We start from the raw sequence: 27,351 nt of genomic DNA on the forward strand, positions 1-27,351 counted from the left end.
AGTGGTTCTTTTACTGGTACCTGGTACTGGTCAACGCAAAAGAAAGTACAGTTAATAAAAGGGATTTGGTTGAAAGCAGTACCTTTTAAAAATATAGCCCCCACACTGTTTTCCTGGTATTCTTTGCTTTTTTCCAGCTAATAAAAAATCTTGTCTCTCTTTTGTTGCTGCATAGAAGGCCTGCATTCGTACCAAGCAGACACAAATTTACTCAGTAGAAAAGCTGTAACTGGTCAATCAAACTACAACTAATCAAAACATCTTGATGATCAAAACATCATGAAAGACAACTTGTTTCTTTCAGTTCCTCTTATATTTGTCCTAAATACAAATATTATGAGGCAGTGTACACCTTAGACTGATTCCACAGCCGCCTTCATAAAGAGAAGGTTATTTTCAAGTCTGAAGTAGAACACTATGGTCCAAGTATGAGGATAGGATACATAGCCAGAACAGTCTTCCACTAAATTGTTTACCAGATGTTACAAAACTGAGTGATTATAGTTAGAAACAGAATCAACACCTTGGCTCATGCCTTCATTTTTGACTTGCAGTGGGAGTTCTGGTTTACTTCCTACCAAGTGTTTTAAAAAAAACTGGCTGAAGTTTAACCTCTGATGAATTTTGAAACAACAAGGAAGTTTCAAGAGACTGTGGGGAAAAAGAACAGAAAAAGTGGTAAATCAACTCCAGGGCTGTCAGAGTCCCAAGCATAACAACTCAGTGGCTGTTACAAGGCTCAGTTAAAGTCAAAAATGTTCACCAAAAGATCATCATGCCAGCATGACAAGACGAAAAAGTGATTTCAATTATGGCTGAGTGAGACAAATATGTTCATCTAAAAGACTCCTATAAGCTCCTTGGCTTTGTTCTGCAAGATATTTGGACGAAGAATTACAAGACAACAAAACTACAAGTGTTTACGAAATCGCTAACTGGCAGATCTGAAAATGTTCTTAGAAGTGAGGGCTCCTTCCAAGCCAGGTATTTATAACACATGGATCGCTTTTGATGTTGTGTTATTAGATTATTTCTTTCATTTGTCTGTAAAAACATAAAATCTTTCCTCATGAAGTTTAAACAATTACAGCTGGTGAACTTGTGAGTTTTATGGGAAAGGAAGTTATTCAAGGACAAAGATAACAGGAGTCATTTACTGTAAAAAAGTGGTCTGTATGATTCAATAAAGTATATGTAGGCAAGAAGTATGCTTTTCAGCATGGATAACTGAACACCTCAGTCCAAAAAATGCAGGCTTTTACTTAAAGGAGATGAGTCTAACCAGGCAATCAGTGTTGCTGAAAAACACTCCTATCTTTTGCTAGATAAACGGGTTCCTGTGCTTTCTCACAGTGACAGCAGCCAAAACCAGTCTAATATCATTGTCTATAAAGAGTGGGAATCTGGAGCATAAGTACAGTGAACCTGCACTGCGGTCTTTTTTGATAGACTGAGGACTGCTGCTGAACTTATGAATCCTGCTCCACAACTTCATGACTAAAACAGCAAATGTAAATACCAAGGCTGGACAAATTCATCCTGAAAGAAAGGCGTATGTCCTTCCTAGTGAGGTAAATTATTCTTTGTAACAGTTTAATGAAAGATGGCATGTAAATAAATGAGGTTGGACACATTTCTAGCTCTTCCTCCCCACTAATTCAGCAGACACCAATGTGAGGAAGGAAGACTTAGGGAAAAAAAATCAGACTGGATAACTGCAACAGTTTATTCTTTATCCACCATGGATCACTTTTCTGAAATTTCATTTTTCTCAGTTTTGGCTGCCATTGTTAACTTACATAATCTCTGATTTTAGAGCAGTGCAATACAAAGAGACACAAGAACAGTTACAATATTCACATCCACGGGCCAAATGCTGCAGTCTGCACTAGTAACAGTTTGTCTGGTGTGGTGATTGCTTATTTTGGCAGTCCAGAGCAAACAATACCATTTCTCCAACGGAAACCAGTGACAGAGAAGGCTCAAATGCTTAGATTTGATTTCAGATGCTCTTTGCCTTACTAGCTATCATTGTGAAACGCCTATGTTGGCACATTAATCTACAGTGTGTGGGTGGTTTTTAAGCCCCAAGCTCAAGTTCAGCATTATTTGTTTTCACCAATAGTTAAACTCTGCAATAGTATCAACTGAGAGAATGAAAAATGATTTTCTAGAGGAAGAAAAGCCTCTAAAATGCCAGAAATACTCACAGAACTCTGCTAAGTGACACTGCCCCTTGCTGTTGGACGTGTCATTTTCAATCCCATGCCATATTCTGCTCATTTTGCTAAAATAAGTGCTCACAATGACATTAACAGAAATTTCTCCGTGAGGAAGGCAAGAAGGAATCATCTCTCTGTAGATAACATCCAATCTGAGTATTAGCAAACTTGAACCTTTTGGCTGTGACCCACATCTGCTGTGTGTGACTTGTTCTGCTTTATGAACAAATTTGTGGACAACAGTGGAGCTGACAGCATTTGACACAATTCCTTCGTAGTCTGCATCAAAATAAAGAACTCTCTCTCTTGTTCTGTTTGAGCAGACAACAACAAGATTTGGTATTTGTTTTACTTGTGAGGGGAAAGTAATCAGTTTCTTTCTTAATCTTTTAGCCAGTATAAATAAGACAGAATCAACAAGTGAAATTCCCAGCTCTTCAAGTGCAACCCATTCTTGACCACTAACTATTGACCATTTCCTTCATAAGCAAATAAGATCCAACTCTTACACTTGGAGCACCTCAGCCCGTTTCTCATCTGAAGTATATCTCAGCATATTTCTGTTATGAAAGGCCAGATCTCTCTCCCTCCTTCACGAGTCAATAAAAACTGACAGTGGTAATTTACACCCGTGAAAGCGTGGCCCAACAAAAGGATAAATCTAGCAGTACTGCTCTTGATTTTTTAAGATTCTAAGCTACTAAAAACTGCTAAAGCCTCTTTAGCCAAGATAGACTTTTGTCTCTTACCTGAAGCCAAAAGGCAGCAAGTGAAGGGATGCTGAATTGTTAATTCTGCTTGATGCTGAGAAGTGATCAAGAACTTACTTCAGCAAATCAAATTTCATACAGCTTGCATTAATGCTAGTGACTCTATATTTTGCTATTGAAAGACACTGTTGTTAAGCTGGAAAAACAGAAGCAGAAGACTCACAGCTATTTGCAAATCACTGACAGGGATATATGAACCTCTGGAGAGGGATAGGTAGGGTTTTTTTTTTTAACATTGATATTGTACAACAGTATTCAGGGAGGAAGGGAAGCTGGAGTAGAAGAGAAACGAGATGCTTCATTCCTGCTTAAGTATTGATTGCTGAAGCATACTGCTTTCCCCTTTGGCAGGGGAATAGGAATGCAAAGTCAAAATAGAGTCAGTGCACAACAGTTATGACAAACTCCTGCTCCCTGCATCCATCAGTAGCTCCCACTAGCTTCATTCTCCCTTTTTACAAACACTGCTTTCAACAGCACTAACTCTGAAATCATTGGGAAGGATGCTTTTGTGATGAACTGACTGCAGTAGAACGTAGAAAACTATTCCTTAATTCCCAGCTCTGAAACAGGCTCCAGTGTGAGCACAGGTACGATAATTAATCTCTGGTGTCTTAATTTCGCCACTGTAAAAGAGGTGATAGCACACATTTACTCTGTTCTAACTGGTGTCTAGCTGGTGCATCTTTTGGGGCAGAAATTCCCAGAAGATGATCTTTGGGCCTTACGGTGGTTGCCACGAAGGAACTCAGATCCCAGGCAGAGCTGCCAGCATTGAGTAGGATTGGAAGAGGGAGAAGAATTTGTGAACCACGCCGCCCAGTAAATCACTGATAGCTGTAGTCATACGTTTGATATTTCCTTCATTGTGGCTCCCTGGGAATGCTGATACACGTTTCTTTTCTACAGACCGAAAAATATATTATTAAAAACCATTTCACTAACACTCCATAAACTCGCAATGATAGAAAGTTGATGTTTGCATATATAAACACATTAATTTTCACTGATTGCTAAATGATCCATTCAATTGCCCAAGATTAGCAACAACTAGCATTTCTACATCTGTGAGGATGAAATTATGTATTTATATAATTGACTGTATAGATTATTCACACAAACTCTAATCTTCCTGAGATAAAATGCTGCAATTTTTTATGCCTTTGAGCTGTTTGGAGAAACAACTTGTTCTTATTCTCAGGTGTTGTGTTCTTGAAAGTCACAAAGAAATTTCATTCTAAACTGGCTAAAAACCCAAACAGAAATCACTATTTTGACTAACATCTGTCTCATGCAGAAAATTACATAAAGAAAAACACAAGTTATAAAAAGACCGCTGTGTACCATATCTAAGCACTTAAGTACTTTGATGACAGACATAGCTTTTTCTTCCTTTCTTTTTTTAACAAAAAAGATATCATTCCTTTTTCCTAAAACATGTGACTCCCTATCAAAAGGCAGTGAGGCTTCTTTCTGCCTGCCTGACAGGGAATCCTGAGAAGTCTGCTGCCTTCCAGGAGCCAAGATGTGAGATGTTGCCAAGAGAGTGCTGCAACTTGTGAGCATGGACCACTATCCACAATTGCTCTTTCATGTAGGCATGAATAACACTGGAAGCTGGAACATGGGCAGAATCAAAGAAGGTTGTAAGGCCCTGGGAACTGTAGCACCCAAGCTATCTATCTGCTCTTCAATTTTGAATGAAAGAGGGAAGACAGAAATAGACATGTGATTCACATCAGCTCCTGGCTATATGGCTAGTGCTGGCATGAGGGTTTTTGTTTTTATGATAATGTCATTTCCTATGAAGTTTATAACCTGTTAGAGATGAATGGGATCCACCTGTCTAGCAAAGGCAGGGCAATTTTTAGCAGCAAGCTGGCCAATCTAGTGAGGCAGGCTTTAAACTGAAGAACTTTGGGATGAGGTCCAAAATGACAGTGCTCACAATATTGCAACCAACAGAGGAATATGCCAGGCCAACCACAACAGTGACAGATATTCCTTAACTGCCTCCTATGAGATAAGCCAGAAGTTCATCCCCTTCAATTACATACACAGCTACTGGGAACTTCTTGCATCCCTCAAGAAAAGCCTACATCCCCTGCTCCCTTTTCTTCTCTGATGTGCCAGTACGCTCAAGCATGAAGCATGGGGAATAAACAGGAAGAATCAGAGATCTATGCGTGGTCACAGGGCCATGATCTCACTGTAATCATGGAGACATGGGACAGCTTACATAACTGGATGGCTGTGTTCTTTTTAGGAAAGACAGATCATCAAGTGGTGTTGCTGTTTATGTGAGAACAACTAGAATGTATCAAGATTTGCCTAGGGGGAAGTGATGAACGAATGGAGAGCTTATGGGTGAGAACTAAGAGGCAGACTAATATGGGTGACATTGTGTTTACTACAGGCACCCACAGATGCTTGTGATCAGGAGGAAGTTCATAAGGCCTTCCACAGATCGCTGAAAGTAGATCTGTGATCATAGGCATTAGTTCTCATGGAGGGAGGGAACTTCAGCTATCCTGCTATTTGCTGGAAAAGCAACGCTGGCAGACATACACAGACCATGAAGTTCCTGCAGTATGTGAATGATAACTTTCTGATACAGATGATGGTGGTGGTGGAGGAGTCTATGAAAAGAGATGTGCTGCTGGACCTTCTTCTTATGAGTAAGGAAGGTATTAGAGTTAGTCTTGTTCAACATCCTCATCAGTGGCCTGGATGAAGGGATGGGGTGCACCCTCAGCAAGTTTGCTGATGATGCAAAGGTAGGAGGAGTGGCTCACACACGATATGCTTGTGTTACTATTCAGAGAGATCTGGGCAGATTGGATGCTTTTATGCGTCAGCACAGTTTAGGGGCTGACCTGTAACAAAGAAGGCCTACGTGCCCCAGTGGTCAGCAGATAGGCCATGGAATCATAGAATCACAAGGTTGGAAAGGACCTACAAGATCATCTAGTCCAACCGTCCTCCCAATACTGTAGCTACAGGAAACCACTAAACCATATCTTGTAGTTCTTCATCCAGATACCTCTTGAATGCTGCCATTCTTGAATGCCACCACCTCCCTGGGCAGGCCATTCCTGACCACTCACTGGGAGAAAAAGTTCCTTCTTATGTCTGGCCTAAACTTCTTATGGTATAATCAGTAGGTGTACAGAGGTTAGACTTATACAGATGTTTGGTTAAGTAAGATTACTGCAACAGAAAGATAATTAATAAATGAATCTGCTCACCAACATTGAAGGCTCACAGCAAAACTCCACAAAAAAGCAATCTCCAGAGAGAGATCCTTCCTTATGGAAGGGAGCCCTTAAATGGGGTCTAGGAAAGGTGCAGCCAGGCTCCAGCCCTTCCAGTAGCACAGATGAATTGCCTTCACCTGTGCTCCTATGGCAGACTCAGTGCTTGCCTCTGGTGGTCAATCAGAGGTTCAAGCCATGATCAGCAGTTCCTGTACACCATGAAACAGCAGTGTGCTGATGTGGCCAAGCAGGAGTGCATTAAAAAGAGTGTGGTCAGTCAGTTAGGGGAGGTGATGGTCCCCTTCTACTATGCCTTGGTGAAGCCACATCTGGAGTACTGTGTCCAGTTCTGGACTCCTTGGTTGGAATGGGAGAGTAGGAAGAGATTTAGAACTAGATGTGCTGGCCCAGTGTGCTTCCCTAGAATGGTGGACTGAGGCTGTGATGGAGCCACAGAAATGATATTTAGCTAGGGTTTTTAAAAATTGCAGGACTTGCCAACTAATTATTTGGGCTGCTCATCTTCATGCATAAAGTGTGGGTTACATTTATGGATTCCCCCACTTAGGGCTGGTTTTGATCAATCTTTCACAAGTGCTAAGTTTTTTCCAGTTTCCTACCGGTTCATTTGGGACACTTTCATGTGCATATCAGCCAAGGTTTCTGCTTCTCTACTGAGCTGATCTGCCTCAGGAGATCTGACTCAAACATCACAATACCATACAATATTGTCTGGGAGAGAACTCTGGAACCCACAGGCCTCGGAAACACTGCCTCATGCTTCCAGGCTTCCAAGAAATGTAATTCAGCTGTAGCTCTTAATCCCTAATAACTGAAGAATTTGGAGGACTTTCTGAGTGCAAAAGATGAATTTGACTCTCAAACTCAATATATGAATAAGTATTTATTCTTTACTCTTTCACTGGTATAAAAACAAGGCCCCATAATGGATTTTTTATTTTTTATTTTTTATTTTTTATTTATTTATTTTTTTTTTTGCCCAGGAATTTTCACATTTCCTTTGGAATGGAAATTCTTCCTTTTGATTACTAAGACACTCTTTGAAACCTGGCCTCTGGTGGTTTCTGCAGCATAACTTAAGCTCTTTCTGGTAAATGTGGCTTCAACTGAGAATAAAAAATGTAAACGTTCTCCTAGTCAGACATATTCAATCCTGGGGTGGTCATGGAATTACTGTTTTCACAGTAGTTTCATAAGTCATGCTGCTCTCACAGACATAAGGAAGCTAGCATTTCTAATGCTTTACCAAATGTAAAGTCATGAGAAGAATTTCTCATGTGAAATTAATCAATGATGCTCTTACCAACTGCAACATTAGTACCTTCATGAGATCCAAAGCAGCAGAAGGTTCAATGAACCACTAAATTGGAGCTCATACTCTTAAATACTAGAACTGAAAATGCAAGATACACCTGAAGGCATTCAGGAGGAAGCCCTACACATTGCACATTTCCAGTTCATCCATGCAGTTCTTAACCTACAGAACAACAGGTACAGGCAGCTTGAGAAATGGTTCATTTTCATACTGTCAAAAAGTGTTTTACTTAAAATGTTTACATTTTATTTAGTGTTTTATCTGCAGTGTATTTATTTCTAAAATGAAACAAAGCACTATACACAGTATTTGGTTCAGTCTTTTCAGTATTAATCTCTGCAGGTGTTTGAGGCTTTGTCTTTATTTTAACAGGACTACGTACATCTGCACCATTACCAAGTGACCTGGGTTTTCTTCTTGCAGCTGACCAGAGAACTCAATGCTTGCTGTGCAACACAGGTAGTATATTTGGAAAACAAGTCTATATCTACACAAGTGTATGGATTGAGAACAGGTAAGATACTATATCTTATCAAAACGTGTGTCTGTCAAAACTACTGTGCATTCTGATAAACTTCAAGGTCTTAAAAGCACACTGTAAACAGCAACTAGTAATAACAAAAGTAGGAATGTTGTGGAATTCTACCTAAAAAGAAGAAAATGTGCAATCTTCAACTAAGCAGAAAATTAGTTTTGTCCTCATGTTATTTTAGCAGGCTGGCAAAACAGCCTTCATATATTTTGTGTCTTTTAATATGCAAATGATAAACAGAAGCCTATACTTGTGAACACAAAGTCATTTTATACTGCACAAATGATTGCACATTAACCCCATTAGCAGTGGCTGTACCTCCATTGTGCTACTATTCTGTTTAACATTTCAGAAGACATAAGTTCTTATCTATTCACTGTGACTTCTTAACTTTGAGTTTTTCAGGGACAAAATTTCTTTTGCCAAGACGGCTATTTCTGGAGCTAACCTATCCTTTTGTGAAGATAAACATTAAATGACAAACGTGAGTTGCCTTTCCTTAGCAGAGTACTGCTATATAAAGGATACAAATGATGCTGAATCCTCACTTCCTCATGTTATGGCTTCAATGTGCAGGAGCCTTGTACTCATGTGGGCTTTTAAATTAACAGAAACCGCAGACAACAGTACATTTCTGATTATCTGTAGAAGTGAAACAATAAGTAGCTATTATAAGGAACATAGATAATGCCCTCTTGATCTTCTCCAATAAATGAGTTTCTGTGCCTTGTGCACCTCTGTGAGAGGATCACCTCCCTTTAAAATATTAAAATCAGTCAAAAATACTAAGTTTAAAATGCTTATGTGAAAGGAACTGTACTGAGGAAAAGCTAATGTGATATCAAACATGAAGTTTTAAAAAGAAAAAAAAAGAAAAAAAAAAATTCTCATTATGTGATATGATCCTGGACTTATTCTCTTGCTTTTCTTCACTGAGGATCTTTTATGACCCATTTTTCTGAATCTTTAAAGGGAAGAGCTGTCTTTTCCTTCTTGGATGGTGTGCATCTTTAACTTAAACAATTGCATCTCAGTGTCGTCTTTGAGCCTATCTTTTTACATGTGTTATACCCCAGTAAAAGTGATAACCTACTGCAGGTCTCTGACAATTGATATCCATTGTGCATGCATTCTTAAAAAACCAGCTACTTTCACTTTTCTTGCTTTAAAGATTTGATTTTAAATTGTGGGTTTTCTGTGCAGAAATGTTGTATGGTCCCATATATATAATTTTTCATCAAAGAAGCAGGATAGGCCTTAAAACCGGGTGAATGAAGAAATCTGAACACATTCCATAGTGAGCTCTCTGTTTTCAGGGTAAGGGATGAATATATTGCTTTTCTACCATCTTTCCTTCCTTCCAAAAAATGAAGGCTATCAGAGACTCTGCCAAAATGTTGGGTACTGCAGGTTTCAGCCAAGAGGTGGCGTTAAGATGCAATGCAACGTTGTCTTAACTATAAAACATTGCTTTCTCAAAAACCTGTTTTACCGATGGTATGCCTGATGCTGAGGAACACAAAGCAGTTAAGAAAACACACTGTATGAGAGCAAAGGAGTTCAACAGGCCAGTGGTTTGCACTGAGACTGGAAAACTAAAATAACTTATGCCTTAAACAACCACATGTAATGTATACCAAAGATTCTTACACTTTGCAAATTAGAATGCAAGCGTGCAAACATGAACCAACAACTGGATACAGCTACTATTCTAGATATTAGGTTAGATACTTCACTTTCAGGGTCTGGAACTAGATGATCTTTAAGGTTCCTTCCAATCCAAGCCATCCTATGATTCTGATGTTTATTATTATCTTAACTGTACTTGGAATGATGCATTTTTAAGGCATGCCTCCTCATCATAAAAAAGACAAGTATTTACAAACCAAACAAATGAAACCAGACCTGTTTTGAAAACAAAACTATACTCACATTTAACACTGGAATGCAAACTCTTTGGTGCAGATGAATCAACAGCAGCTGTATTAACAAAAGAAGGTTCAAACCACTGAGACACTAATATTCCAAATAATCTTACAAAAAAGGGATATAGATGAAACTGGTGGTATAAAGGTGCTGCATTCCTCATAGAAATGTGGTACTGGTATGCATGTTAGCAGGTCTGCAAGTCATCACATCCTATTTTTTCCCCTAGTCATTTATACTGTTTTCTTCCTGTTTCCTGCAATTATCTTGCCCAACAGTGAGCTTTCAAAACCTGGCATAGCTGAAATTTAATCAAATCAGTTGAGTTACTCTATATTAAACCAACTGAGGGTTTGACTCCTTGTCTTCATCTGAATTAAAGTGCTTCAGAAGTGCTGTTGCTGATTCAGTATTAAACCTGTGTCTGAATTTTGTGGCTGTAGCCCATGTTTACTTTGGTACAGAAATAAGAATCAGTGCAGCAAACTTTCTTAATGTTCTTTTTAGTTTACAAGTCCAAAAAAGCTGTGTATATCTTGTTTCAACATCAGTTGTTAGACAGAAAAAAGTTCAGGAATAAGTAGTATGGCTGCTATCAATCATCAGAAACTAGCAAGTGATGGTATAACAAGGAAATTCAGGTTATTCTTAGACCAAAGGACATTAGTCCTTTCTGTGTATGTGTCATCTGTGTATCAGTCGAAGTTATTTGATTATATGATTACAGAGGTATTTTTGTGCACTGCATTTTCTGTTATTTGGTCATCTGATTTTTCTTTGCAAATGGTGAGATCAAGTGACTTTCAAGGAACAAAGCCATGTCACTGGACTAGTGCACTCTCTTTAGTAAGTCATGTGTCTATATGGGAGATAGTATGAATACTAATGGAACTGTATGTCTCATTGCCTATACCTGGAGATAACTGCAATGTCTGGAGAAAAACTATTTTTGACTGCGGAGAAAGAAGTAATCACTCAGGAGTGCAATACTCCAGTTGCATTTGAAGGACACTGACTCCATTTTTGTCCAAAACACTTCAGTGATTACTGCTACTTGTTGCAGCAAATCAGAACTTGCACAAGGACTCCAAACAATGTTTCAAACATGCAGGACTAGCTACTGAATGGAGTGAGGACATGCAGACTGTATTCAAAAATCAGATCTACTTTAGGAAAAAAAATAAAAATAAGTGAGTATTTAAATGGGTACTAGAGAAAGCCTTTAGGCAGCCCTAGATCTTGCAGGGGCATGAAACCCTATCATCTGCTACAAGGATATGGAACAAGTGACAACTCAGCACTTCAGTGCATCAAGGTATGTACAGACCTTGATCTACTTTCAGAATTACAGTTCTTAATATCTATGAAAGTTCAACGTCTGCAAAGAGAACCTGACTGGAACAATGAAGCATTATAACAAGGAAAAAGGTTTTTTTTTTTTTTTTTTTTTTTTTTTTTTTTTTAATATTAGAGGTTCCTGCTCTAGCTAAAAAAATAAAATAAAAATAAAGCTAATTTTTGAGAACTATAATTTCAGATGGTGAAACATAAGAATTGGAAATTTTAGCCACTAAAAATTTTGATTGGCATCTATGTTGAGAAGACCTTACAAGCTTAACTGGACTGTGCTAGAGACATGCAAGATTGACCTGCAAAAAAACTCCCCCAAAACAACCAAAACCAAAAACAAGAAAAAAGAAACCACAAATCCAACTGAAATCTGTTTTGGAACAAAGCACTTGGCTTCTTTTATGCCAAGAATATCTTCTGTGTATTTTCTTTTGAGCTTGAAGAACGTAATAGACAAAACAACTGAGAAAACAACTTTGAGTTCTTTCCTTCTTCTATTTTTCAATCTTCACTCTTGTTTTAGGCTTCATCAGTCGAGAATGACACAAATTTCAATTATACATGACAATCTTTGCTTTTCTTAATATTTTTTTTCTTCTTGATTCTTCTTTATGTTTATGAGAAATGCGCCAGGACTTGAGTTCTGCATTCCTTAGAGTTCACTGCTTCTGTGATGTTAGCCAAACAAGAGTAAAAGTCACTTAAGAACAAGAGCACACAGCAGCAATCCAGCCTCCAAGCCATGATATGAGTGGTAAGGTCACGAACTGTACCAAGGTGAAGGTATTGCAACTTCTAAATATTGATTCTGATACAGTGATAAAATAGTTGACTGGATTTGTGCTACTTAGTCTAAGACAGCCGAAAATGACTAGTCTCGGCAGAAATAGTAGCAGAAACAGTCTGATCTAATATTCCACAGTTATATGTTTCTGCAAAGCTCACTGCATGTTTTTAAGTGAATTGTTCAGTTGAAATGGCTGGGAGTCCAAAGACTGAAGTCTTGCAGTAACCTAACTACAGATACAACCGTTCACTTCAATTGTTTTCATCTGCACTTGAAGCACCAGGAACCTTACACAGTTCCAGACAACAAAGAGAGGACATTTTTTACATTCCAAGTTCTACTTAAAGTTTGAAGCTATTTGCAGAAGAGAGGGTGTCTGAAAAGCTCTCTCAATTATGAATGTAAGCTAGTTTTTCAGGACTGATGCTTTAGCTTTCTAAACCTCTGTTATTCTTCCAGGGGAGTCTCTCAATCAAACAACTACCTGCTCTAGATCTCATTTTTTCTTTCCCATTATTTCATCTGAATATACGTCTAAAGAGAAGCCACTATTAATATACACACAGAGAATTAAATAATTTTTCCCTCTTTTTCCTGCTGAAATTAGCTTGCCATTTTGTAGAATGGTTTGACTTGCCTACCAAGTGAGACAGCACTGCAAACATTTTTTCACAGTCAGTGAGTTTGACTGCCTTCAATTTATTGTGTCAACTTTTGGACAAGCACCAGAACATGGAGCAGGACCGAACACCTAACTCCTTATGTGTGCTTTATTTAGTAATGTACTCTGACAAGGAACTGGGATGGAGCCCAGCTTTCAGTAGCCTGTCCAGCTGCACCCTCACATCGCACCACAACCAGGCACAGAAAGGTGATGCTACTTCCACTCCAGAAGCTTCTGTTCAGGTTGTTCATCAACCATGTGCATGCAGCCTGAATGCTTATACCATGCGTGACACGTGCAGTGCAGCGACACAAAGAGAAACAGTGACTCCATGTTTGCTATAAACAATGGACAACTTGGTGGAAAATGATGACCACATCACATTTATATCTTTGTTCCAATGGAATTCAGCATGATTATGATTCTATGATTCTATGATTAATACAAGTATTGCAATGGGATTTGATATTCAAAGCAGAAAAATGTAAAGCTCACAATATTTCCAACTAGGGGCATGATGATAGTATCAGACTAAAAAAATCAAACTGTTAAAGTAAGTAATGTTCTGTTTCAAAGCTTTTATGTACTTGATAGCAATAGTTCTTCACTTTCCAATACTTCCAAAGCATAATTTGTACATGAATTTCACCAAAGGTGCTGCAACCTCCTGCTGGCAAAAGCGTCTGGAACAAACTCCTCAGTAATAACCAGCAACATTTCTAGCTGGTGTGAAGCGGGACAGTTCTGCTGAGTTCAAGAAATGCCAATATCCTAAATCATAGAAATGAGAGGCTCTTGCCGCTAAGGAAAAGAAAGTAATATTTTGGGAAACATCCCAAATAATTCCCTGATTGGCAGTGACAGCCTGGATTCAATATATGCAGTGAAAAAGACAGCATGACAGAAGAACTGTGTGGTGATCCAAACAATATCCAAGGATTAAAAAGGGATGGAAAATCCATTTATAAAAGAACATTCTTCTCAAAATAAATTACAGCTCCAAATTTAAAATGCTGAAGATGTACAAGGCACTAGTAGTTTAATCTAATTTTTTGTCTTTCATATAATCTAACTCTATCTTGGGTCCAGACAATTACTAGCATTGTGCAATAAGTGGTATTGTGGTTATTCCTACGTAAGAAAAAAAGAAAAGCAAGTTCTTTTATTTGCCAGAGACATACTGTTGATCTTTGGCAAATCATTTTGTCTTCTTGTGTCTCAATTTCTCCTATGAAATGAGGACATAAAAAGCACATCTGAGTCTCGAAGGACATGTTTTAAGGATAAGCACAATAAAATTTGTTCTCATCAAAATACCCCTAACCTCCTAGAAATGGTGCTTTTATATGAACTCACTGGAAAATTCAAACTTGTAAACAGATTCTTTTTCTTCTGTTTTCTTTTACATCTTTGAATAACTTTAATTTGAGGGAAATGTGAAAAAGAATTGCTCCAAGAATTTTAGTAACCCTTTATGAGGCTGTGCTGATGTCTGCATGAGGAAAATAAGTCAGGTCAAACTGAAGCAGTCCTTCAGAGTGCTGTGAATGCAGGCAGAGTTCTCAAGCCTATGTTTGAACAGAATCAAATTTCAGTATTTACTGTTGCGTTAGGTGGAACTGATCCACATGCAACCATTAGCAAGCTGCTATATCCAAGCTTTCAGGAATTTCATCTTTTTCTTTATATGAGCAGAGATCTGTGCACAGGAAGTTGCCTGCTTTTGAAAATCTTCCTTTAACTGAGCACTACTGTATCTGAAAGACATTTACATCTTGCTTCTCCATGAGGAAAGATTTCCAGGAAACAGAAGTCTAAGAATGAGATACAAAGAACAGTGATAAGTCTCTCAACACTGACTCTTTTTATTTCCTACTTTTTAATGACTTCCCTAGTAATTTATTATAGTCCTGAATATGTAGTTGTATGATGACTAATTGACTAAGGTTGCACTGATTGAACTGCAACAGATTACTTCTGCAAATCATGTCTGGAGAATATATCATGTCCAGAGGTATAATGTCATACCATAAATCCACTTGTAGCAGTATTAAAGTTTGACTGATACACAATGACAGTGATAAAACACGTCCCTTCTATGTAGCTGAAAATCAAAAATATGCTTTTGAAAAACACAAGAGGTGACTTTGCTTCTCACCAGACTGCTATCTGGAGGCATCTACACTTTGATTTTATTGGAGAAAAAGCATGTTCTTAAGAACACGTACACTGTTTCACTCCTTAAAAGGCTAACATAACTGCAGTGCTGTTATGCTATAAGTCTCATTAGTTGGGGACTAAGACGCGTGTAAGTAGAATAAAAAAAGAAAAACAGTGATAATTAAAGCCACACCTTAAAAACCTTGGAAAAGTTTTGAAAATACCAAATTCTAAGTGAAGCATTTCTCTTAGACATCTCTGCATCATTTTGCTTTTGTAAACTGACAGAAGTATCCTCTAGCATTGCAAGGAAAGAGCTGTCCAGTACCAAAAGCCATAGTTTTGCTGCTGTGGTCCTGCGTTTGTTTGTATGTCTCCTGCCTGATTCTGTATTTAGAGCCTAAATGTGGAGGGGAGGGGGATCGCCTTGTTGCTGTGTTTATTTGGGAAACTGATATGACACTGCAGAAGTGGAGGCACAAGATGGTGCCTGGCACCAAATTCAGCACCCCCTAGGTGTATAATGGCGTGCCTCTGTCTGCAGCTGGGCTTTGTCAAGGGAGAGACAAAGGACAAAAATAGGGGTGAGCAGTGTGCCAGCATCTAAATAAGATCTGAAATCATATGGATCTTGACAGGGTACAGCAGAACACCACTTATGAGAAGAGAAGCATCAGGCAGCTGGACGACTTTCTAGTGAGTCTTGGCAAAGATCCTGAACACAAAAGTTGCTCACCTGAATGCAGATGATGTGACTTTTGTCACAACAAGTGTTGGAAGCACTTTTCTTCCAACACAGTTGGTTCTATAAGATTTTATCTTTAAAAATCTCATTATTCCAAACTCTTATTCCAAAATTGCAGCAGTTAAACACCTTTCAAATAATAAATTGAATACTCACGGCTACTTTTGAGACTCAAGTATCCTCTGAAAGGCTCCATCATGGAGTATGTAGGTGCTGTGATAACCTTGGATTCTTGATAGGAAAGGACAGTGTATTGGTTACATCTGAAGTAAGCAGTTAGAAGTATGATCATCTGCTGGCAGGCCCTGTGGGAATTACAGAAGAGTCACCTTGTGGACAGTATTCTTTGCTACAACTAAGGCAGGTACAAAGTGGCTGGAACATTTGAGTCAACTTTCCCTGCCAGATTAATTTTGTTTGTTTTAATTCCTAACAAGTAGTATGACCTTCTTGACCAGATACGCTGAGTAAATATTCTCTGTTACAACAGCATCTACATGGCAATTTTCTGCAGGCCACAAAAATGAACCATGGCATTGCACAAATGTCACATATTTTGCAATAAGAAACATTGTCTTTCCTAAACATAAATCTTCTGAGCAAAAGAAGGAGCAGATCAGGATGCTACTCTGCTGCCTGTGCCAGAGGGAAAAAGCAGAGACAAAAGCCCAACATAAAAAGTTTTTCTGAAGGTACACTACAAAATAGTATAGGGTAACACAGCACAAAAGTGGGACATAGAAAAGTCAGACCCAAGGCAACAAAGCACACAAGCCCCTCCCCCCCTCCCCAAGCACCCTCTCCCCCCCACCACTGCAAATAAAGGGCAAGCTGCAAGTACACAAATTACTCACTCACTGAATCCCACCAGTTTTATGAAAGTATGTCCCAGTGCTGGCAGATGAACTCATCTCAGTTGAATTACAGAGCAAATTTAATGTATGCCTTAAGAAATGATGGGGCCAAGCCTCTGTTTCAAAAGTCCCTTAGATTCACAGGAGCCAGACAGTCACAGGTTCATAGGAAATCCAGCTTTCAGTACCAAAAGCAATCCCTAACTCCCACTGAAATCAGGGGGAATCTGTTACCTTAATTTTCAGGTCTGATAACAGAGACTAAACTTTAGTCCTCATATTTAACTTTATCTTAGTGAAATGATTTAGGATTTGTCTATGTGCAGAAGTTCCAGTAGTCATTTTAATTATAATTATGCAGTAAAATTTTAATTATAGTTGAAATAGATGTTCTCCAATTTAAAAACTTATTTTTGTTTAGTTTCAACCTGTTTCTTGTTAACTTGAAATAAGTCAGCCACTAATGGAACATGCAGGCACAATCTCCTCCAGATATATTCAGATGCTTTAAGTCTATGCTCCTTAAGCAGATGAGCCAGCTGGCAAAGAACTCCACAGAGTTGCCTACCAGTGGAAGTAGCTGAATGGAGAACCTGCATTAGCCTGATTTGTGAGCTGTAAAGGAAACATCTCCTTAGAGATGATCCCAAATGTCAAAGGACAGGCTAGAGGCCACCAGAACAAGAAAAATCAATGCATTTCTTCCTTTGGTCTCAAGACAGCATTGTAATTTGAGGGAGGGACCAGGAGCATCTCACTCCTAAATAAGGGTACCTTCACTTGTGCTCTCACCTACACATTTCAGTGTCAACTCTCATCTCAACTCACCATCGGTAGCTCAGTTTATGGCAAAATCCCTTGTCTGGAATAACATTCTTCAAGAGATACAGATGCAGGTGGCCATGAGTATCATTAACTGTGCACTCACAGAAGAATCTTTGAGCCAGCCTTTTTATTGGGGGGATCAAATTCTGTCACCTTAGATCACTGGCTTAAAATAAACATGGTATGAAATAAATGGGGGTTATCTGAGTAAATGTTATTGCTTTTCCTCTGTGCTCATATTTCTAATTGTCATGTGTCCCTAAGTTAATAGAATCATCAAAAGGTCAGCACTTTTTTAATCTTTTGAAAACATCCATCTATAGTCACAACAGGATATGGGCAAAGGAAGTTACCTCTCTCAAATCCAAGGGAACAGATCAAAACATTTAAAACTTTAAAAAAGAAATAAAATAGATACATTTCTTCAGCATTTTAATTCAATTTTTACAACCAGTGAACTTAATCATACCTTCACACGTACTGGCTTGAGACTTAAGCAAATTAGTTTAGTTTAATCTCACTGTAAATTACTCAAAATGATTTCAGTTCTTTAATTTCTTTTGAAATGTGAATTATCTCTTCAAAACCTTTGCTTCTAAGCCCTTTTTCTTTTCATGTCAGACATCTGTGAAAGGCATGGCAGATAGAAGGACAACCATATGGTACTTTAGAACAAAGGGAAATTTAATATCTGCTCATGTCCAGTCCTACCATCTTTGCCTAACAATTTCCTCACTACCATTTCAGTGGGAAACTGCTCTGAGTGAACACTGGATAAAAAAGGGAACATCAGTATATCAGAAATGTAACTGCTTGGCCCAAATTAGTATATGCACACTATCTGTAATGTAGTGTAACTGACCAATTGTTAGGACAGAACACAAGAGGAGCAGACTTGTAAGCTAGTCAACTTCGTGTACATTTACAAAAGGCAATGCACCAAGTAGTGTTGCTGCTGTTGTTTGGATTCTGGTGACTTCCTTTGGTTCTGCTCACTGTCTCAGGCTTTGCAGAAATAGTCACTCATACCCAGAGAGTTTACAGCTAAAATTTGTACACCAGATAAACAGCAGGTGGGGAAAAAAGTATTATCTTAATCTTATAGGCTGAAAAAGAATAATTCATTTTCTTGTTGTAACAAGAAGAATAGATTTACTGGCAGAAAAATGAAACTCAGTTTCCTGAGTACCAGGGCAGTGCCTAAACCTCAGGACTTCTATTTTCATTTTTATCTAAATATCTAATTTACCATATTTTCTTTCTCATGAGAAGAAATATTTCAATTTTGGAAGCTGTAACCATTTTTTACTTACGGACACCTATAGCTTCCAGTAATGGTGCATTTCCATGTAGAAGACCGTACAGAAAAGAAATGATTTTGTCAAGAGGGACTCTCGAAAACCAATGATACAGATGGATTCCTATTGCATTCCAGTTATTATGGCCCATTGTGGTGATCCAGTACCACACACAGAGTCAGAGCCTAACCAAGGTGATACCATTTGCAATATACCAGTTAACTTCTAGATCAGGCTACACCCTTTTTCATGGTAACGAATCTGACAGTGGGACAATGGAGGTATCTGATGCGTTCTACTAAATCTGAAAGGTAGAGCCTTCAAGGCAGTAGTTTGACAGTGCCCCTTAACACAAGCTTGTTGACTTTATACACACACTGTAAAACAATACTTCAGTACTATTGCTAAAATAAAATACATGTTCTATTAATTTTATCTTTTCTTAGTATGGAAAAACTGATAAATTTAGCCTTTGAAAGAATGATTATTTTTGTCAAGATTTTCATTTCAGCTGTAGCAATTGGAGAGCATAGAAATTCTGCCTTATTTTTGCCTAAACTCAAGCACAGTAACAGAAGTTGCTGTATTTGGGGATAATTTCTGAAAGGATGGTTTCCTAAATCTGCCATAATGTATGCTTATCTCTGTTAGATCTGTGTAAGGCACACTAAGGAATCTGTTATGAATACTCAGTAGTTAGCCATCCATTTGCAGATGAATCCTAAATCTTTACAGTCTTTAGGTAAGGGAACAAGTCCCAGATCTATCAAAGGCTCATTTTTATTTAATGATGTGTTTTCTTGTCAGTGCAGTCTCTTCAGTTTCTTTGTATTGCCTGTGTTTCTGTAACACTTGAATCTGTCTCCCTACCCAAACACTGTAGCAGTACCTTATATCTGTGCCAAATGGCTTTAATTTTATTGGATTGTAATAAAACGATTCAATCAGTATGGAGGATATTTTGCTATTTCACATCAGTGTGCAATTCTTTATCAGAAGACAGACTGTAAACTATGTAAAAGAAAAAATAGATCTTTCTCACAGCAGACAGATAGATACTAAAATGCTACACTGGGAATTGTTTCTGTTGCATATAAACCACAGCAAACATAAAAGGGTAACAGAAAAAGCACCATATGCAAGTTACAGAAAAGACAGACGCTTCTTTAAATCCTAGCTAGTAATAATGCACAGGTACAACATGACATTGCCAGTGGCATTCACTGAAGATGTAAGAGGGACTCTTTTTGAATATTTGAATGATGTGCAATGAAACAGATTAAAGTATCTGGCAATGGAGTTATTGCTGTGAAAAAATAATTCCTGGCAGACAATGGGTTTTAATTCTATGGCTTTGTACATGCCTCTTGTAAGATGCTGAGCTGCATCAGATCTTATGTTTGCAGGGCTTTGTGTGTTGCAAAATTTGGTTGTTTCTGAGCGGCTGGGCTGCTTGGAGGGAAGAGCTGCTTCCATGATGGAGTAGGGCAAGGAGCAGCTGCACTGTGAGCTGGACTGGGCTGCATGCAGCCAGTATACTGGACATGCCTGGGCCCTAGTCTCTCTTACTAATTCACTACTGATAGACTATCCTGTTTCACATACTCATATGTAAAGATTTATCAGTGAATACTACAGTATGGTTAACGATTAGTCACACATGAGGCTATTCCCATTGATGGTGATGTGGAAAGTTTAGTATAGCTTTCAAACAGAGACAGATCTGATAAAGCATATTTAACATGGGAATTTATGTTTGAAAATGTTTCCAGGTGTTTCCTATTGATAGAGTATGTTTGGGTGAAACAGAACAGACCTTTATCCACAGGAATACAACACTAAAGTGTCTGAGATATCTATACTGTATTTAGTGCTCAGAACTGATTGTTTGATACATGTTATTTCACAGAATAAAATCATAGAATGGCTTAGGTTGGAAGGAACCTTAAAGCCCATGCAGCCCCAATGCCCGACCAAGGGGAGGGCAGCCTCCCTCAGCACAGGCTTTGCACGGCCCCATCCAACCTGGCCTTGAGCACCTGCAGGGATGGGACAACACAGTTTCTCTGGGCAGCTGTGCCAGGGCCTCACTACATTCATCATGAAGACTTTTTTTCTTTATATCTTGCCTAAATCTATTCTCTTTTAGTTCAAAGCTGTTACCCTGCATTCTGTTAAAGCACTCCCAGTCAAATAGCCCTTCCCCATCTTTCCTGTAGGCTCCCTTTAGGTACAAGGAAGACCAGGTTCCACCATGTGTCTTGCTTCTGTAGGGGACTATGGCAACTCCAACACTTGCCATTTTCCTGCTTGGTGGAAATAGCATTCTCTCTATCTCAGGACCTTGATAGCTACATCTCACATTTTGCCTTTCAGTAGAGCAGCAGGGAACTAAACTTTTGAGAGCTTAGGAGCTGGACACACTGAGTCCTGAACCCCTGGGAGACCCTGCTCTGGATTTGTCTGGACTTGCTCTGGAATAGATAGATTAAAAATGTAAAAGCCCTGGGAAAAGACTGGGGAACCTAAAAGACAAAGCTTCCAAATTTGATGTATTAAAAAAAATAGAAGGCCCTATTCTAATGATTTCAAAACCATTTCCCAACTCATTTACTACTACAGATGGGTTCTAATATGTATTCAAATATCATTTATTTCTTAATTTTGGACCTTCCCGTGGAACTTGATGATCTTTGCCAAAACCTACCATGCTTGTTCTGCAGGAAGACATAAACATTTTCACTCTGTGGTATTTACTTTTCTGATATCCTAAGCCATACATTTAGCTATTAAGAACTTCTGGAAAAATAAGCTGCTGTTGCAGGTACATAAGTGATACCCTACAGAGCTGCTGTGAAGATACACATGTGCCCAGGCCACACTCCAACTGATCCAGGTGATCCAGTTTTGGCAACGTGCTCTTAGCTCTGAAGTCTCTTCATGGAGCAAGGAGACTTCTTTTCAAATGCTTTTGCAGTCACTGGATGATACACACTTGTAGCTACAAAAGGAAAAAAAACAACCCCACACACCACACAGAGAAGCAAGGAGAGACAGATAAAAGGAAGAAAGAACAGGGCAGCTCTTTATCAAATCCCTTTGATGTAAGAGGGAGATGTTATAGTTTAGGTACCTGTAGAGGCAGAAAAATAAGAACAGAAGACAATAAGAAAACTAAGTATGTGGAAAAATTAACTGTAGTGGCTAATTCTGATCTTTATTCTCCATCTCTTTTCATTAACAGAACATGGTTTAACTAGCAATATGATATATTTTAGAAGGCTGTCTTTATAACAGCTTAGCCATTTTCACTCGTGTATGCATGTCCTTTCTGGGCAGCTACAGATGTATCAATTAGTTCTTCTCATCCAGGACAAACTTGTATTTTCCTAGTGAAACTTTAAAGAATCTCTAGTGAACAGAAAGAGCACTATAATTGTATCTGTCCTTTTATCCAAATTAAATAGTTGAGGGTTGTTCGGATAATGATTAGTCTCTACTCATGCCCTGCGGGATGGACAATCACCCTCACTGGGTTTTTCTGTGGAACATGGGACAATGATCATCTGAAATTTCCTGGCCTTTATGCAGTACCCAAATGAGAGAACTTCTTACCAATGGGGAGTCTGTTCATTAATATATAAACCCTAGTTGAGTGAAGAAGAACAAATGACTTGATTGCCTGGGAAAGTAACCGAACTACCTCTCAAGTGCGCAGCCATGCTGTGGTAGCTCAGTGGATTTCGGTGGGCAATGATCAAGCAGTTCTTTCAACAAAGGCAGGAACCCTATTATGACTTTCTAAAATAAGCATATTGCAAATAAAGCACTTCAGATCTCATTTATCAACAAGAAATATGGCCCCATCCCAGGCAAGTAAATGCAAGATATAAATAAATCCATGTTGTCTCTTCTGATGGATACAAACCTGCTGCTGGCACATTATTCAAATTATTTTAGACTCGTTAGAAAAATCAAGACTTAAAATCACTTCTGCCCCCATAGCCCTTCCAAAATTCTATTTATTTTCTTCTCAGTGGGGAGAAGGCTGACTTTGGCAGGATGAATACAGTGTGGCTTCTTCCTCTTCCCAGTGTCCAAGAATTGCTGTGGACAAGCTCTATGGAAGTATGCCTTTCTCTGGTGCAGCATCCAGATAACGATATGCATCCCACTCAGCCAGGATGCTCAGCCCCCTCCATGAGGAAACATATGCTTTCCCTCTATTCCTTGGGAAAAAGCTAGAGTGCTGTGGCAGTGGAAATTTCCTTGAGCTTCAAATTGCTATGAAGGGTACTGCTGTTTTGGCTCTGCAGCAATGCTCTATCTACCAGCCTGGGAACGACTTCAAGAATATATTTATAACTAGTGCATAACATAGAGCATCGAAGACTATGTTGTGTACCTTCTCCCTTCCCAACTGTCTTGTCTAGTTAAATTAGCAGTTTAAAGTTTCTCAGGTCAATAGCTCTCTTTTTCTCTGCATAGATAGGTGCCTCACTGTATGGGAAATTGGTAATCACAGCCTGAACCTCTGATTAATCAGTGCCAGGTCAGCTGTGGGAGCACAGGTGAGAGTAATTTAGCTGTGCTCTTGGAAGGGGTGAAGCTTGACTCCTCCTCCTCTGGACCTCATTTAAGGGCTGACCACCACTAAGGCAGCATCTCTTGGAGATTGCTTCCTGGTGGAGGTTGCCTCAGCAGTTCCCAGCAGACTGAAGGTTTCCATATGGGTGAGTTTTTCCTGTAAATAACCTTTTGGATATTTACTACCATCTTTTTGTTATTGTCACCGTACACTCACACAATGAGCATCGAGCTCTAAGATTCAAACACCAGCACACCACAATCAGCAAGTCATGAGAAATAACTCAAGTACAAGTAAGCACTGAAACATGAGAGGGTCCTGTTAGAAAACCTTGAGGTTTATGTGTCAATCACAATGGTTAGCCAAAGATTAAAGGCCATTTTCCCCTAAAGGGCTGAGAAAGGAAAAATGGAGGGATAGTATAAGGGCAAAGTGTTGCACTCTTGCCCTGTTTTTATAGTTTCCCAGACTTATGGCCAGTGTTGCAGACATATTTAACTAGATTAACTTCTTGTCATATGCAGGGCAGAAATATCTCACAAAATATTTCCCTATTTTAGATACTTTTAGTAGCTACAAAATATGAAAAAAAAAAAAAAATTATATATTTGGACCTGGTATCTTTTGTCTGTGTAGCTGGGCTGATAACTCATCTCCCATGCTTTGAGCCAGGAAAAGCTGCAGAATGCATGAGGGCTGCTGACCTCCACCCAAAAGCAATGCAGGCTCTACCAGAGTTTCATGTTTTATTTACTAGTTGAGCTCCTGTCTACAGAGGTTGAAACTGTAAATAATGCCAAGAGAAAAATAAAAATAAAAATAAACTCACAATAAAAATAAACTCACAATTAACAGTATTTCGCACAGCAATATTCTTGCTGTTAATGTTATCCATGTGTCTAGCTGCCAGAGAATGACAGGTTACATCTGAACTGTATTTATTTAAAAATAATAATGTACTTTAAATAAGAAATAAAATAATGAAAAAGAGTACAGAAAAGTATATTCAACCTGAGCAGCTGTGGATTGATGTCTCTTCCCCACTAATTTTGGATACTTTCTCTTCTGTTCAATTGGTTTCCCTCTGCGTATTCACACACTTCTACATCTGAGGTGATGTGACAGTGATGCAAGAAATTTCAAAGCCAGTTTGTCCCATCTAGTGAGGAATTACTGTTTCCCTCTTTTCTGTCAGGTGTAATGGATTGCCCACTGAATGTGCATTCAGTACGGTTGTTAGAACTACAATATTACATGAATGAATGGACTACATGAAGAAGATAACGATTTCATTCAATTAAATTATTGTACCATTTATTATTATTCCATTATTACTGCTCTCCATTTTTAAATCCACTGGAGTGTAAATCACCACTGATCGGCCATGTGGTAGGTCAAAGGTGCTCATCTTGAGCATAAGATCTTCACAAGGAACTACGGTTCGCATTTGAAACCTGCTGGCTCACAGCAGTTAGCTACGAGTTTCAGCAGTTCACAAAGTTAACACAGCCTCTTTCTTGTGGCAGCTGCAGCAGACAGAAATAACAGATTAATGGTTGAAGGGGAGGAGGAAAATCTGAGAACGTTTCTTTATGTCTCTTCAGTGGCACGCTGTGTACTGGTGGGGCTGCCAGGAAGCTCCCTTCAGTACCTTCGACATCAGTGGAGAGTAATGCATGTCAGGTGTCAGAGCAAACTCAAGATTGGACACAAATGTGGCTAATTCTACACTGTAACAAGTGATAAGGGAGGGTGAAACACTGGATGCTAACAAATTGGAAATTCCTCCAGAGCAGGCAAACTGCTCTCAGTGGCCAAAAGCCAATAAGCAGCTCTGCTACATCTAGTCACAAAGCCTCTAACATAAGGACAGTGGGAACAGCAATGCATCTGTTCCTGCGTGCCAAAGAACCCACAGGAGGAGATAGGAAGCATAACTAAAGTAGTAAATACAGAGCCAGTATAAATAAACCAGTTCAGAAGCTGAGCATTCTGTGACTTCTTCTGACATACATCAAAGAAATGATTGCTGTTTGTATCACAACTGCAGTCCATCTAGTTCTGCTTTCTGCCACCAGGATCCAGCTTTTCAGGTACCCAAGAAAGACTTTTGAAAGAAATATAGATGTATATTAATTTATTCTTGTTCTCATATTAGGTTTTTTTACTTCTAACACTCAGAAGTTACCTTTGGAATAAAGAAAAATCCTTATTATTTTTCATAATGAATTACTAGAATTCAGTCTAGTTGATGCATATCAATATAGTTGATACATATTTTATATCTTCCCTAAACAACAACAAAGATGAGAAACAAGATGTTGGTCTTATCAATAGTTTGTAGTATCAGCAATTCTTTCAGTAGCTCCCATGAATTCCTTTAGATGTTACATTAGTGCTTGCAGATTTTCCACACGTTCCTCTTTTTAGCTGTGTGCATTAGCACTTCAACTAATAAGGCCAAATCAACAACTTCCAAGTTTTAAATTAAATAAAGGTAGTCACTGTAGCAGAAACGCTATCGTGGCCTGAAGCAGTGATTGAACACCTGGTGGGAAGGCAGGGCCAACCCAGGGGAGCTCAGGTGCAAGCGATGTACCTGAGTGATTGCACCTGGTATTGTCAGGATCCACTCCTTCCTAGATCTCACTTAAGGGTTGGCAGTGGAGGTAAGGGTATCTTAGGACAGGAGAAAACTCATCCAAGACTGAGACCAATAAGTTCTTGTGAGAGGATGATTCTAAGTTGGGAAGTTAGTGTGATTTGTGGTTTGTGTGTTATCAATTTGAGTAACAGGTGAAACTGGAAGGTGATAATAATGATATTATAATGGTTCCTTCTTGAGTAACAGGCATAAAAACTTCCTGTAGGAATTCACCTCACACGTAGAAAGGGCACAACCAGTCATAAAGTGCTTCAAGAGAGGTAAGAGTTCTCATTATTTTCATGGATCAGGATGCTACTGCTGACCAGGTATTTGTGATTTTATTTGCCTAAATGCAGCTTCTTATACTATTGTGCTTTTCAGAAACAGTCTTAGGTCCTATGGGGGGGGGGAAGGATAAGTAAACTAATTAACACGTTTAAAGCATCTAACATAGAAATACACTTAACATGGCGATTGAAAATCAAAAGTAATGTTGCTTGTTCAAACTCCCCCTGAAGTCCTTAATGATTTTGATACTGACTTTAACAAGGTCACAGTTTGATCCTTGGTAAGCTCATGGTTGTTTCCAGGCAGTAAGTATGAAAAAGCATGAGTGTAGGTAAACGTGTATTTGTGACAGCAGATGGGCCACACCTCTGTTCTTTGTTCAGAAGCTACGTATTCAGCTAGATTCTTCAGATTCCACCAGGGCTGGGTGGAAAGAAGGCTTTGATATCTGAAGACTTTATAAAATGAACCCTCTGAAATGTGCACCAGGCCATTGCAATAAAAACTTCTGTTTTCTGGGAATAGCTATTTTCTACTTGCAGTACAAAGAAAATGCACTTGATTATAATGAATCTCTCCATAGTTGGACTGCGAATGATCAGATGCACGAGCATTTGCTGTAGGCTATTAGCTTCATCATGTATACGCAGATTCTTTTTTCTCCTCGGAAACAAAACGGTCTATAGTGAAGTAGGAAAGCTTGCTATTTTTTTTTTTCTTTTCATTTGCTTTTCCTTCTTTTAGTCTAATGACACCAGCCACGTGTTAGATCAGAAGCCAAGCAGAGCGTGCTGTAGGACAAAACAACACTGTTAAAAATTACAGCACTGTTCAAACTACCAGGCTTTACAGGCACATGATTTCTCTCTCTCTCTCTTTTTTTTCTTCACTGAGTAAGCAAAAGCATTCCTGTTACAAGGAGAAGTTAGTTATCAGAGCGAGATCATACAGCGTAGTAGGGGAGCCCTGCTGTTCCTTGCTGAAATAACGTCAGAACTGAAAGGAGGAGGTATTAAATGTAATTCCCTGCTGGTTGCTCTCTTAAGACACAGGCAGCTCTCAACTGGAGTCCTGCTAGTTGCAATCAAAGTTTGCCCTAAGA

The 27,351-nt window shown here is 38.8% G+C and overlaps 1 protein-coding gene and 1 pseudogene across 1 annotated transcript in view; one reads left to right on the plus strand and one right to left on the minus strand.

Annotated features, from left to right (window-relative positions):
• The window catches only part of LOC140249940 (uncharacterized), a 47,041-nt pseudogene that overhangs the window by 18,542 nt on the left and 1,148 nt on the right, over positions 1–27,351 (minus strand).
• The window catches only part of KCNK2 (potassium two pore domain channel subfamily K member 2), a 120,572-nt gene continuing 119,411 nt past the window's right edge, over positions 26,191–27,351 (plus strand). The window contains exon 1 of the mRNA XM_072333264.1: positions 26,191–26,239. The gene's annotated coding sequence lies outside the window, so the exon portion shown is untranslated. The remainder of the gene's footprint in view (positions 26,240–27,351) is intronic.

The sequence above is a fragment of the Excalfactoria chinensis genome, chromosome 3 (assembly GCF_039878825.1).
Source record: "Excalfactoria chinensis isolate bCotChi1 chromosome 3, bCotChi1.hap2, whole genome shotgun sequence".
Classification (NCBI taxonomy): Eukaryota; Metazoa; Chordata; class Aves; order Galliformes; family Phasianidae; genus Excalfactoria; species Excalfactoria chinensis.